Genomic DNA, 15741 nt, shown 5'->3' with positions numbered 1-15741 from the left:
CGTAACGGAGCTATTGGCAGTGCATTGCATCTTTTCAGTTCATCTGAGTCTCTTGTGTCAGTTTCCTACGGGTGAGTTTTAAGTGTTGGTTAATTCTCTCTACTTGTCCTGACGATTGTGGTCTCCAGACACAGTGGAAACAATAAATTATTCCTAAGTGCCAAACTACTGCTTGGAGTCTGAGGAAGGAGGTTAGGGAAGAGTAGACCAAGTAGGGAAAAATGTACTGGCCCAGCTGCCAACCGCCAGGCAATCAGGGTTCCAGACCAGAACGGCCTAGCTGCTTCAGCCCTGTTAGCAGTTGCAGACTTGCCAGCAGACCACTCTCCGCTTGGGGTTTCCCCAAGGGACAGAGTGCTGCCAGTGGCCAGTTTGTTTACAACAGCCTGGCCCTCATAGAGCCTATTTCTATTCGGGCAATCCTTTGCCCAGTGGCCCACATGCCGACGACCCACATGGGACTGTGTACCCTGTGAAGGGGTCTTTGAAACATGGGAGGCACTAGATGGGCTCTGATTAGCAATGGCAGCCAATACCTGGCATGCCCAGCATCTTAGCTTTTCTCCATCTCCTGAGCTCTCTCTCCCTACTGCAAAAGGGTTGCATTGGCAAGAGTTAAACATCTGCAAATATCTTAGCTTCCTTTAGTGCTCGCTCTTTCTCAGTCTGTCGTCGTCTGTCCTAGAATCATCAGCACATCCTTCCAAGTCATAGGCTGGGTGAAGTGCTGAAAGGGAACTATATCTATGTGCTGTTCTGCATTATCGGAGTAATTGCCTAGGCCGCTCTTAATCTGCTGAGTTCTTTTAGGGTGAAAGGCTGATGAACCATCTGAGGACCAAATTCTCCAGCTGCCTCTATCAAGGGTAGAATGTTGATGGGCGCTCTTCCTTCTCAGGTTCTACAGGTTCAGTGACAGAGGGAGGTGTAGTTGGACCAGGTGTTGGGAGGGTCTCAGCCCGAAGGCCACTAGGCCCGCTGTAGGGTTTTGGGTACATTTGGAACAAGAAGAAAAATGCCCGAAGATAAGGGTGTTCCACCCACTTTCCCATCCCCTTGCACAAAGTTTCTGGCTGTAGCAGAGTAGGGAGGAAAAGTGTTCTGTGCTTTGGCCGGATTCCCACATGGAGTTGCACAAGAATGCTAGTTTCTGCCTCGTTAGTGTCTGTGGGTCAAATCTAGGCCAATTAGGCAGGATGCAGTACAAAGGCATCCCCCTGGGAACAGACTCCTGGTTTCCCATCTAGAAAACAAAACAGCCAAATGGTTAGGCTGCCTGGCATCTCAGGGTCCTTAACTAGAGGTGGAACCTAAGGGCCTCATACGGATGTGTCCATCCTTGGTAATTTTGGGTGACCCACCAGGACCTCCAAAGGTGGTGGGTTGACCTGTGTAATAGCTTAATCTGAATGCAGCCAACTCTAGGGAAATTGGAATTCTTGGCTGGGTATTCATTAATCCTATGGAATTGTATCAGGGATGCAATCATGTGGAGGCAAGAGGCTTTAAAAGCCTCTTGAGTGATCTCGGAAGTGACAGGATTAGCAGTGGTCTCACGACCTTACTTCCAGAATGCCTTTTGCCAAGATTTGGTAAAAGAGAAAAAACAAACAGGAAACAAAGACCAAACCCAAAACAGAACTGAACTCAAGAAAACTAGGCCTCCCTTTGCACCCAGCTTATCTGTAAACGGGAGGAAGACATGGGTGGAGGAACCAGGGAACGAATCGGAATGGACCGGGGAAGACAAACCAGGTGGTACCCGTGGGAATTGGAAGAGAACATTGGAACCAGGGGACACCTGTGGGCAGGTGCTGGCTAGCCAATAAGCCCCTCCCCCAGGGACACGTGGTTAGACCAGTGGGTGGAGCAAGACGTCCTCCTGGCAATGAGTCGCAGAGGGTCACGTGTTCAGCACGTGGGAGAACAGGCTGGGCGGGAAGGAGCGGGTGTACTTTACGGACAGACGGACAGCAGTGGCGGGTTACGGGAGGGCAGCGACACGGACTGAGCTGTGCCAGAGGAGAAAGGCGCGGTGGATGGAAGGGCGCTGCGCGGGAACCGAGCGCGGGCCAGCACGCAGCAGCAGTCTTCCTCGGCAGCTCCATCGCCCGGGAGGAGGCCGGAATGCACCGGCGAGTCGGAAGGCAGACCCGTGGCAAAACACGGAAGCGGTTTGGCTCCCACCTTTTCAGGATGCGCAGGCCACTGATCAGTACGATTGACATGAAGGGAGAGAAGAGAAAATCCAAGACAGTGCCCTCTTGCTGGCCTGAGCGGTTTGCACGGACTATCGGAGTCAGGCCCAGAATCTCTTTAATGAATCCCGAGTGTGAGAGGCGTGGGTTGTTTCTTTGAACCGTGGGTCCATGGAGAGAGAAGGTTCAAATTTCTATGCTCATTACCCCTTGACAGAGGTTCGCCTAAACGTATACACCTCCAAGACGGGGGTGTCCCCTGCTCTGCTGGGGAAGTGTCATCGCAGCTCAGCCTTCAGAATTCCGGTTGGGCGTAGAGTCAGCTGATCGGAATCTCTCCCATCAGTCTGAAATGAGGGCAGTGACTCATTCAACCCTAGGGTGGGAAGAACCTGTGAATTTTCTGCCTGAGCTTTCCTCTCCCCTGCTTAGTCTCGACTTCGCCCAAGGATGTTAAGGGAGAAGAACCCTTGACCTTCTTTGTGGTTAATGTTGGGCAAGGTGTGGAGATAATGGGTTAGCTCACCTGTTCCCTTTCCTCCAATGCGGTCAGAGCTCTGGGGGAAGCGGCAGTTCTTTGTGGTGGGTCCTCCCTCTGAAATACCAAGCTGCAAACGGTAGAGCTTTCTGCTCTCCCAGCGAGGTTTGGAACTCAGGTTCTTGAGTCTTCTCCACTTTTTAAAACGTTTCCTTTGTAGAGGATTTTATAGACCCTCTTGTTACACGGTGCTCTTTCCCCCTCCTCTGCATCTTGCTACTTTGAGTATTTTTCTATGAATGCCCAATAGGTTACACACTGGGCTGCTAGCCACAGGGTCAGCAGTTCAAAACCACCAGCAGCTCCGGGGAGATAGGTGAACCTTTCTACTGCCATAAAGATTTACGGTCTTGGAAGACACAGGGGCAGTTGTACTCTCCTATAAAGCCATTGTGCGTTGGAATTGACTTGATGGCAGAGAGGCTTTAGTAAGAACGCCATGAGCTCAGACAAAATCTTAACAAATTTAAAGTAAAGATGGAAGGTAACACAACTTGGGAAAGGATGTTGTGTTCTGCATGCTGCCTAAAATCTTAATGTAGTGTTTCCAGGATTAAAACACTAAACAGAAACAGTAACACCCGATTGTGTTATCTCCAAACTCTGTCCATTATACAGTGCTCCATTATTTATGGAAAGGAAAAGCCTGGAAGAGATTCCTATTTGTGGCCATTCCAAAGAGAGGTGCTGCAACAAAATGTGGGAGTTATCACAAAGAAGTCACTCTGAGGACCAAAGGGCACCTGACTCAAGCCATATTTTCAATTCTCTCATATCCATGTGAAAGTTGTATAATGAATAAGGAAGACTGAAGGAAAAAATCAACACATGTGAATTCTCGTGCTGTACCATGGACTGCCAAAGAAACACAGGAACTCTGGAAGCAGAATGCCCAGAACACGGCTTAGAAGTGAGGGTGACAAGACTTTGTCTCATGTATTCCATGTCATCAAGAGAGGCCAGTGCCTGAAAAAGGACATTGTGCTTAGTAAAAGAGAAGGTTAACGAAAAAGAAGAAGGCCATCAAAGATATGGACTGATACCATGGCTTCAACAATGGACTCAATAACAGGTGGCCCAGAGCAGGCAATGCTTGGTTCTGTTGTTCTTAAGGTTGCTATGAGTCAGATCCAACTTGGCATCTAACATGCCAGCATCTTTAATAGCTCATGTGTGTAACATTTTGCTGATGATAATTCAAAAATGGTTACTGAAGTACATCCACCAGGAGCTGCCAGATCTTCAAGCCAGATTCTGGAGAGGATGTAACAGAAGAGTATCACTGATAACATCAGATGGATCTTGGCTGAAATTAGAGAATATTAGAAAAATGCTTACTTGTGCTTTTGTTGTTTTTGTTTGTTTGACTATGCAAAAGTATTCAACTGTGTGGAACATCACAAACTATGGATAACAATTAGAAGAATGGGAATTTCATTAATGGGGAGGCTATACATAGACCAAGAGGCAGTCGTTCCAAAAAAACAAGAGAATTCTACATAGTTCTAAATCAGGGAAGGTATGGATCATGGCTCATCTTTTAACCTTATTTATACAATCTATATGCTGAGCAGATCCTAAATTCAGGATGGCAGCCTAACTTTGGCTGTCACTGAGCAGGTTTGACCTGTTCTAAGCTCTCCATGAAAACAATCACGATCCCATCAATAGCGTGTGAGCCCTCTGTACAGTGGACCAGAAAGAAGGTAGTCTGATAGCTCTGGATGGCTGAATGCCTTCAGGGAGAATATCTCTAAGCATCTGGCCTCCCACCATGTGCTGGCCAACAGCCTCTAAGGTTTGGCATATCTTTGGGAGAGACAAAGCTGGGGAAAGTCTTTTTACATCCCACAATTCCCCCTTTTGATTTATATATAAAATTCAAAAGCGCCGCAGGGACGATGTGGTTATTTCCTATCCATTGAAAGCTGTCAAGGCAAATTTAATTACCAAATTAATGTAGCCAAGCCCAAATCTCAGGCTTTTGGGAAACATTTTGAATCCAGGCATGGGGTAGAAAGCCCTTCTATGCCCATCTGCTATTGGGTGACGGTATGAGAGGGGGCGGGAAGAGATGGAGCAAACAGGAATGTCTGCTTCTGCAGGTGGAAAGAATCTACCATGTGCTCACTTTAAGGGCAGAGACTGTGGGAATGATAGTCAACGCAGGAAACGTACTTGGACTATATCTCCAACTTACCAGATGGTGGCTTTTCTACCGTGGAACACTAGCTTTTCAGACTCCCTCCGTACCAGTCAGGGAATAAATCCCAGACATCTTGCCCTCAGAGTTAGTCTCCCACATCTCCTCCTCCTGTATTATGTTTACGATTTAATAGTCATAGAGGCTGCCTGTGCTCTCGCCATGTCTCTTGGCTTCCTGTCGAAGCAGCGCAGGACTGCAGGCATCAGAATGAACGTAAGCTATGCGAAATGCTTTGAGCCCAAACCTATGCCATCCACTACTTGTTTAATCATGTCAGAGCTGGGGGACGCCTCGAAGCTGTCTTTGAATGTATAGAAAATATCCCTTTTCAGCTGATCAACCTCTAAAAAAATGTTTCCCTTAAACGCTGAACGTCTTCTAGTTAAATCCCAATCACGCAATGTCTTATTATATGGGTAAGGGATTATACAGAAATCAGTTATCTTCCAATCACATTTTAGCATTAATTGATAAGTCCAAAATCTTGATCTTTTAGCAAAAGAACAACCTGTTATAGTGCAGTAACTATTGTTTAAAATGTTCAATTAGGAGAGTCCCAGAGTGTCCCTTGGACAGCGTCAGCAGTGGAAGAAATAGCTCAGTAGTCAGCAATCGCCATTCTCAGGAATCTGCGAGGTCTTCTTGACGTTTTGGATAACTTCAATAAGCAGCACAGGGTCAGGTCACAGCATCAGCTTCCCTCCTTTCTTCTGGGCTATCTCCTTTGCCTGTGAAACCATAAACAAATAGCCCCTCTCTTCCGGTGTCAGTGACCTGGAAACAGAATCATGGTTAAGATTGGGTTGTTTCTTCATCTCTTCCAGTCCATCCTTTCTCTGAACGTGGTTGCGTCCTTCTAAGGGGAGCCCATCAGCTTTATTCTGCAAACACATAAATGTATGGCCTTTCTCCTGGTGAGAAATGGACCCGGGTCCCAAACACGAATTCCGTCTTCCTGGGATTTTTCTGTATCAGCTTTTTCTGTAGACGTGAAAATGTGTTTCTCTGCCCTAATTTTGTTACTAGCTTTCAGTAAGGAGAAAGATGTTTTAGTTAAAATGACTAAATGAAGTTTGTCACACAGGATCGCTTTTCTCCCCCTTCTGTCTTAACAGTGGAGACTTTAAAGCACTGCTAGCAATCTCAGTTAACTTGCTTGGTTTTGGACCAAGATAGACTTCACTGTCATGTAAATTTCAGCTTCCAGCTCCCAGAGAATCCGGAGAGCACAGTGTGAGCTTCTTAACACACTTAGGATAATTTGAAAGACTGAAAATATTCTTAATAAATTTGATCAGCTGTTTTTGAACTAACTTACCAAACAGACATTTTTTCTCTTAAGTTTACCAGTATGGTTACAGGCTCAATGAAACTGTATTGTCCCTCTGGCTTTTTACACAGTAGTATTTTACAATCTTGCAATATTCTGTCTTGTTTAAATTCTCTCATTCCCTCCAGGCTGCATTTAGAGGAAGTTAGTGGGCAGGTTTTAGGCCCTCGTGAACAACCTAAGGAAATGACCCCATATCCAGAGTTTAAAAACCTTTTTCCTCCAATTTCTAATTCCATTGGGGGCGCTGTTGTCTCCCCACAATAGCATTCCAAAAGACCCTTAGGTTTATAGCTGCAGTTCTTAAACTGTGGGTCGAGACCCCCTTTGGGGGTCCAACGACTCACAGGGGTGGCCCAATTCATAGCAGCAAAATTACAGTTATGAAATAGCAATGAAAATAATTTTATGGTTGGGGTCACCACAACATGGACTGTATTATGGGTTGCGGCATGAGGAAGGTTGAGAACCACTGATTTATAGGGTGGTCAGACTTATCAAGTACTCTTTCCTGATGGACACAAATTTTAATTCTAGAAATGCAAGGAAGCAAACATTGGCTTAAGCGATCTTCCTGTATAAACCATGGTATATCAGATTTAATCACTGCCCCAGTTTCTTCATAATCCTGATTAATAATTCCAGCAACAATCTGAATACTTTGAGAATTTAGGTGGAATCTTCCTGATAAACGTACCATAGTTCTTTCAGGTAGCAGACCCCAATTACCGCTCTTAATAATTTCTGTTGAATTACAGTTTCTGGCTTTCCTTCACACCTCTGAGTAATTCTAGTATCAATTTGAATTCCATGAGCACTTAGGTTAAGTCTTCCTGATAAAAATTGTCCTGCTTTTTCAGTAAGAGGCTCCTGCCTTTTGATATCAAACAGCTGCTTCAAGGGCTTCTGAGCCTCTTCTAGGTTGGTCAAACTTTCCGCGGCGGCGAGAACAGAGGCTGGGCTTTTGCAAGTTTGGTTAGGTCTGATCTTCTGCTGTGAGACTGGGGGATGCCTGTGACTACTTTCTAAGATTTTCTTTTCTAGGCCAGGCTTTGCCTTCTGCACTCTGATGGATGGGGCTTGAATCAAGCTCCTTTCTAACCTGGATGTAGGGATCTGCATGTCCCCCTACCCTGGATTTAAGCCATGTATGACCTTTATGAATTTACTCTCAGTTTCCTGCCATACAAACTGTGCCCTGTAGTTTTACTGCCTTTGTTTCACCCGCCAGATGGTGGCTGTCTTGACCCTTGCTAGGATTGGTGCTCTTTCACTAGCAGCTGCTATGTTCATTGGTCAATACATGACTGGTGGCATTTTCCCCCAGGCGCCTGGTATGCTTCATTAGCATACTTACCTGTTTGATCACAGTTGCCCGCCATTTCTTCCTTATTTGGGAGATGCACGACTATTGGCTACCTCACCTATACCTTAATTCCATGTGACATAATGGTGCCCGCCCTTCGCTGGCTATTTAAGCCTCTGCTCGCAGCTCAATAAACGAGGCTTGATCAGATTCCTGTCTTGCCTCCATCTCTCCGCGTCCTTTGCCCATCTTCATTCCCAGTCCCTCTTTCAGGTATCCACGTTGTTGATGACCCGCGGGACGGGACACCTGGAAGCCTTTGTTAATGGAACTCTCTTACTGTTGAATCTTGAGCGACATCGACTCACCCAATGAGGACCCTTCCTACAGCAGAGGCAAAATCCAGATACTTTTAATCCCGAACTTGATGGTCTTGGCCCATGCTCTGGAGCAGGCCTCAGCTTGCTTTTTGCAGCAGGATGATTGGCCTGCACTCTCGGTGACAATGACCTATCTTACTGGGACTAAAGCATTTCCCTTTACGGCTGGTGTAAGCACCTTCGTCCACCAGATTATATATTGAACCATTCTGAAAGAGATATGCATACTTTGGTCAAAGTTCTCCTGTCAGCAGGAATCTAGCGCCCAGACTCAGCCAAAGACCTTATCATGCTAGTTACGAAAGGAGAGTCTGGCCACAGTCAGTGACCACCTGCTTGAGATCTTCTGCGCTGGTCTTCTCAGGTGTGTCTGTACACTCCACTTGCAGACTTCATCTTCTCTGTTAACTCTCCCCGTTTGCATTTCTTTGGATCTAATCTCACCTCTCCCTCCAGCACTGCCTTGCTCGATTGTTTGTGATTTCTCGGCTTCTCTACGCTACATTCTGGAGGCAGCACAGATGCTTCTAGTCTGATGTGTCTTTCTGACTCAGGCTTAGTTAGCTCTGCTCTGTCTAAAATCCCTTCATCTGCCTGATACCTATTCTGCCTGTCTTTCACCAGATTCAAGTTTGGAGAGCTAGAGTCTTCTCATTCCTCTGCTGGGTTTGTTTCTTTGCTTCTCCACCTGCAGGGGCTCCAACACTGTTTTCATCTGCACTCACAGGGCCCAGGTCTCCATGGGATGCTCTGTCCTTCTTGTGAGCCTTTCTTAAGTTAACGGTTACCCTGTCCCAGATCTCCATATCAAAAGCTCCTGACTCCAGAAAAGAAGGATTACATTTCTGTACCACTTGAAGAAACTCTCATTTTCTTATTTGTTACCACTACACTCTGTCTCTTCAAGAGGTGGCTAAGAGTGATAGAGAACTCTGTATCCTTGCTCTTCACCTGACCCATATCTCGCTCGGACTAAAAAACACACTCAAATTTTTTCCCGATTCACCACTCTCTGTCCAATGAGGCCGAACAATTGTTACACAGGATATAACTCAAAAGACTTCTTTTCCTACACTGGGCCTCACATGATGGGTGCCCGATGTCAGGGGAGCCAGCCCCTAACATATCATCGCAGGCCCAGCAGGCACAATTGTACAACTATAATATACAAAGATTACAGTAAAGTCATAGAGACTAAGAGATAAGAGAGAATGTAAAATGAAGGAGTGAAACACATTTCATGATAGCATGCTCACCTCAGCCCCACTTGGTGGTCCATGTGGGGATGTGCAAGGTGAGACTGGCAGGGGAGAGAGTGAATTATTTTTAACCAAGACTTGTATTATCTTTTGGGAGCGTGTGAGCCCCCTGATTACAGGTAAAAACATGCGTCACCATAAGGGGTTGTACTACAGGTGATACAGTAATGAAGGGGGTAAATCTAAGGCTACACACGCAATAGGAAGGAGAGGGGATGGAGGTACACATGTGATAAGATGGGTGGATCCTAAATTCAGGCAGCCTAACTTTGGATGTCACTGAGCAGGTTTGACCTGTTCTAAGCTCTCCAAGGAAACAATCAGTATCCCATCAATAGGCTAGCTCTGGAAGGCTGAATGCCTTCAGGGAGAATATCTCTAAGCATCTAACCTCCCACCTTGTGCTGGCAAACAGCCTCTTAGGTTTGGGTATATTTGGGGGAGAGGAAGCTGAGGAAAAGTCCTTTTGTATCCCACACTGATTGACAGGCTAACCTCCACCCCTTCATTCTAATAGTTTCACGTTGACACCAGATTATGTAGCTACCACAGTAAAGCAAAAGTCAATTAAAAAAAAAAAAAGAAAGAGGAACACCCTGAAATGAGATGGATGAACACAATGGCTGGACCAGTGGGCATAAACAACGAAAATTGGGCAGATGGTGCAGGGCTGGGCAGCATTTCATTTTGTTGTACATATGGTTGCTATGAGTTAGAACTGAGTAGAGAGTTCCTAAAACCAATGAGAAAGAGAAAGTTGCTAATGATCTTCTTAGCACCAAGCAATTAATTTATTATTGTAAAGAACAGCGACTTTATTTGATTGGAGTTTTTAAATATTTTATCGTGGTTAATATATATAAACAATTTTAGCCATTTCAAGAATGCATTAAATCAGACCAAACTCACTGTCATGAAGTCAAACACTCTGAGAGTGTATTGAGTTACATATTGGGTTGCTAACCATGCAGTCAGCGGCTCAAAGGATGTTTCAGGGAGAAAGATGAGGCTTTCTGCTCCCACCAAGCGGTCTCAGAAACATACAGGGGCGATTGTACTCTGTCCCACCAGTAGGTCACATCATGGCAAACACATAAAGATCGGATTTGTCTTGCTCATATCCACAGTCAGTGCTTATGGAAGCAAGCATGGAGGTCAAATGACACATCATCATATTGGCTGACTTGATGCAGAAGACCTCTTTAAAGTGTTGAAAGCAACCCTGAGTGGTAGAAATGGCAAGACACATCTCTATTTGAGACAATTTCTCGAGAGGAATGAATAATCTTAATTATGGCAAAGCATGTGAGAACAGGAATTGGAGGGGACACTTTCTCTCCCTTTTTTTCAGGTTCTCAAATTTTCCAGCTTTGGCTCGGTAGGTGCAAGCTTTTTTTTTTTTTAATCATTTTATTGGTGGTTCATACAACTCTTATCTCAATCCACACATATATCCATTGTCTCAGGCACTTTTGTACATTTGGGGGAAGGAAGCATTTAGGAACTAGAGGAAATTTGTATGTTTCTTTGATGCTACATCACACCCCAAGTGACTCATCTCCCTGCAACCTTTCTATAAGGGGATGTCCAGTTGCCTACAGATGGGCTTGGGGTCTCCACTCTGCACTCCCCCTCATTCACAATTATATGATTTTTTGTTCTGATGATGCCTGATACCTGATTCCCTTCGACACCTTGTGATCACACAGGCTGGTGCGTTTCTTCCATAAGGGCTTTTTTGCTTCTTAGCTAGGTGGCCTCTTTATCTGCAAGTTTTTAAGACCACAAACATTATATCTTTTCATATCCGGGCACCATCAGCTTTTTTCACCACATTTGCTTATGCACCCACTTTGTCTTCAGCAATCGTGTTGGGAAGGTGAGCATCATGGAATGCCAGTTTAATAGAACAAAGTGTTCTTGCATTGAGGGAGTACTTGAGTAGAGGCTCAATGTCCATCTGCTACCTTAATACTAAATATATGCACATAGATCTATTTCCCCATCATATATAAATATATTTACATATGTACATGCCTCTATAAATGCTCTTTGCCTCCTAGTTCTTTCCTCTATTTCCTTTTACTTTCCTCTTGTCCCATTATCATGCTCAGCCATCATTTTGGTTTCAGTAATTACTCTCAGTTACATTGCCCTTGATCAAGCCCTATCAGGCCTCCTACACCTTCTTTGCCATCGATTTTGGATCACTTGTTGTTCCCTTGTCCCTGGGTTTGTTAATACCCACTTCCTTTCCCCTGCTCTGCCCTCTTCCCCCTGTTTCCCTTTCTCCCCCAAACATTGGTCCCATTGTTTTCTCCTCCAGCTTGTTTATCCAGCCTATCTTGTCTAGATAAGATGGTAAGTGCAGTCTTACCACGTTCCTATCACTTGTTTTGTTTGAAAATATTCATTTTCCTTCTCTGACAGGTTTATACTTCCCTCAGGCTTTCCTGGCTTTCACAAGTTTTACTGTACAGTTTGTAAGTAGGCCTTTGAAGCAATTCAGGCATAGTTGACAAAGTGACTCCTGAAGACATCAAAGTTTCTCAACGTAGGTACATTGTTGATCTGATCTGAGGGAAAATGATTCCAGGTCCTGCTAGAAACTGAATCTCCCTTAAAAATCATGGGCAGCCTGCTTGTTTCAAAGCAAACAAATTCAGAGGCAGAGCAAGAAAAGGAGCACTCAGAAGAATTTTCTCAGTTTGCTCCTCTGCCTCAAAGCCCGCGGGGGTGGGAAGGATTCGTTGGTTGACACCCTGTGGGGCCCTCGTGGGTTTGTACCCAGGGGCAAGTCTCCCTCTCTGCCTCCCCCTCACTCCCCCTCTGCTTATCTGAAAACAATGGTACCGAGCTGAAATACGGCGGTGGCCCTAGCAATTCTGGGCGTGTTGTGTCACGCAGTCGTGGTGATCATGAACACAGGATCACTCGTTAGGCCCATGGAAGGGCTGTGCTGCCTCTTCCTGGAACAGGCTCGGCCTCTGCAAGTTTCCCATTTCAAGCCTTTGACCTCTATTTTTCCTCATTCTGCTAAGCAATCTGAATTGCCCAAATTTTAAAAACAGGTCTGTTCTGGCTTCCCTTTGTTGGCCATGACAGAACTCGTTCGCAGCCCTGCTTACAAACCTTGTAAATGCCCTATGAAAAGGGAAGGCATTTGGGAAAATTCCTTTTCCTTCTTCCACCTGTTAGGTAATATATGTAAAAATAAAACACACAAACAAGAACTCCCTGCCATGGAGTCACTGCCAACTCACAGCGAGCCCACAAGACAGGGCCGAACTGCCTCTGTGGGTTTCCAAGGCCGTCCACCCTCCATCTGCAGAAACCCTCACCTTTCTCTGGCTGGTGCAGGAGGGCCCCGCAGCTGAGGTCCTTTCCTCGCTCAGTTGAGAACACCGAGCCAGGCTTGTCGCACAAGCAGAGATTTGTTGCAGAGACACGTGCTTTGCAAGAGGAAATGTGACAGTGGCCCTAAGGCAAGTTGTGCCAAACGATGGAGAACTCCCCCCAAACCAAACTCACCGCCATGAAGTCAATTCTGACTCATCGTGCCCCCGTGTGCAACATTACGAAACACTGCCAGGTTCTGTGCCATCCGCACAATTGTTCTTATGTTGGAACAATGGGATTGGGAAGAATGTGTTGGCCTCCCCCTTCTTTAAGTCCTCTTTGAATTTGCATCCAGGAGCAAGTGGGTGGGGTTATGGTAATGGAATGTATGCATAATCAATGCACTGCTGTCTAGTACATTCTGACTCACAGTGTCCCTATAAAACAGGAGAGAACCGTCCCGGGCGTTTCCAAGACTGCTACTGTTTACAGGAGTGGAAACCACAGCTTTCTCCCACGGAGCAGTTGGACAATGTGAAGTGCTGACCTTGTCATTAGCAGCCCAACATGTCATGACACCACCAGGGCTCTCTGCAAGCACACCAGGCATTCAAATATGCAGTCTGAGGTAAAGGCTTGTAGGTAGGTTGACATCACTTATTATGGGATGGTGTGCAAGCACTGGGCAGCTAGTTCTTCATTTTCAAGTCCTCTGGTCAGGTGTTCTTTGCTCAACTTGAGGTCATGGGTGTCTGGTCAGCTCCTGCTCCTCTGACCAGTTTAAGCTGGTCTATTGGGTGAGTGCTGTCGAGCAAAGGCATGGACCTAGAACACATGATCCTTGCATAGGGGTTGGGGAATAAAACAGAAAAGGACACAGGCTGTTTTAATATGCCACCAGTTAAAATGTCAACTGGATGTGGGGTATGATTGAGTCCATACAAGTTGGCTTGGGGATATTCCTCAAAGGAATCTGAACTTGGCATGAAGGTGGAAGAATCCAGTTTCTTTCCTATTCTGGTGGGTGTGAACTGCTGACCTGTGGCTAATGGTCCAATAGTTAACCTGCTATGCTACCAGGTCTCTTAATACCAAAACTCTTCTCAACAACTCCATTGAATCAATTCTGACTCCCAGTGACCCCACAGGACAGAGCAAAACAGTCCTGGGGAGTGGGGAGGGGTTTGAGGCTGTACATCTTTTTTTCTTCTTCTTCTTCAAATCATCAAGGATTTTATTTAACAAAAGCAATATAGTACCTTTCATATAAAAATAAGGCATTCTCCCAAAGCTTGCACTAAAAGTACAAAGGTTATGGCCCTGAAAGGGAAAATCTTTACACTTTTCTCCCCCCCAACAGCAGCTTGTGGTCTCCGCAGGTGCACACAGTGGAGAGTTCTCTTCCAGGAAAGACCAGAGGCACCAGCTGTAGCGCCCGGAGAGATGGACTTGAAACAGGCTCACCATTTTTCCAGGGTAATCAGTTTTTACTAATTGTGGGCCACCTGAATAAACAGCTCAATGTAAGCGGACAGGTCTCGCGAGGATAACTAGATTGAGGAATATCCCCACATGAATGACTCACTTCTGGTCACGGCTCCGACTTTGAAGGTGTTTTTAAGCCCGATGTGCTGACATTGGCCGCATCAGCTCTGATTGGAGAAGACCTTGCGTGCTGGGCAAAGAGCACAGAAGCAAGCTGCTCCCGTCTTCTCTGCAGCCACAGCTTGTAAATTTCTTCGGGATGCCGGCACACACTCCTTCACTTGCAATTTGTTTGGGTTCAAAGACCAAATCATTGATAAAATCAGAATGACCCTCAAACAATTTGATTCGTTTTCATTCCGAAGATCAGAAGTAAGCAATGTGCTTCTCATGTCAGCAGCTGATGTTCAAAGTCGGATTCCTAGGGGCAGGGTCTTGGGGCTCCCAGTTGTGCCATCGATGCTGACTCCATGGTGAGATGCTCATTGCGTTTTATACTGAACGCGTCAGTGTCAGCTTCTTCCTCCTGAAATTGCACCTGCCCATGGCCACATGATGACTGCCATCATGTGCAATTAGGCTTCCTGAAAGCCCACACGCGACAGGATTCAATTCTACCACATGCACATAATCCTCACAATTGACTGTGTTGGCAGTTTCTCTTGTGGCATCTTGCTATGTCTTCTATGTGCAAACTTGGGCAGTTGTAAAGATGAACTAGCCTTCTCTTTGAAAGGTCAGGAAACTGAAGGTGCAGGGCCATGGCCAGAGGTCTCCTCTGCTGAGGCTGTAGATCTGCAGGACTGGAAAGTGTCATCTTTCTCCCAAGAAGCAGCTGGTGGTTTGGAACTGCTGACCTTGTGGTAAGCAGCCCAACATACAACCTGCTATGTCACCAGCAGGTGCACACACACGTGCACACGAGTATATATGGTATATAAGTGATAGCAAGGTATCTATGTTTACCCTCACATGGGCTTCACTTTCAAACCCCCACTAGCATTCCCACACAACCACAGAGTGAGCTTATCTTTCATAGGCTTGTGGCCTGGCGATGATTTTCCCTTGTAGTAAGGCAGGATATGAAGTAATGTAGTAATGAAGTAGTAATGGGCACTTGACACCCCCCCAAAAAAAAAGTCTTGCTTTGTCACTCTTGAATGCTTGCTGGGGAACCTAAGCTGCAGCCTCCACGGATTCAGCAAATGCAGGCGCAACTGTATTGGCTTTGTCTTTCTTTGCAGTCGCCCCTGCCCCCTCCCACCCCCCATGCCACTGTGTGTGTGTGTCCCCGTGCCTGTTTTCTCTGACTTTCTCCAAGCAGCCCTGGCTGGCTTTGAACACGCAACATTCTTCATTACATCACTCTCACAGATCAGTCTCTGGTACACTACCACCCTCAAGTTGTTTCTGATGTATCCAAAGTAACAGTCATTTTCCAACCTCCCTGATGGCTGGGCTCTTTGTTTTGTGGTTAATGGTGTCATGCCTTTTGCTTAAATCAGTCGTGCGCCCCCCCCCCCCCGCACTCCCCCCGCCCCCGCAAAAACGTTGACAATGTTGGCCTAGCCATGCTGTGCTCAGCCGCCAAATCAGACAAGCGGCAACTTGCTTCACATTTTGCAATTTCTTTCCTTCTTTAAGCCGAGTATGGTTCTCCCGGTTTTCCTCCGAGCTTTACCTCTGGCATCATGAACTTT

The sequence above is a fragment of the Tenrec ecaudatus genome, chromosome 13 (assembly GCF_050624435.1).
Source record: "Tenrec ecaudatus isolate mTenEca1 chromosome 13, mTenEca1.hap1, whole genome shotgun sequence".
Classification (NCBI taxonomy): domain Eukaryota; kingdom Metazoa; phylum Chordata; class Mammalia; order Afrosoricida; family Tenrecidae; genus Tenrec; species Tenrec ecaudatus.
Note: the sequence above shows the minus strand (reverse complement) of the source record.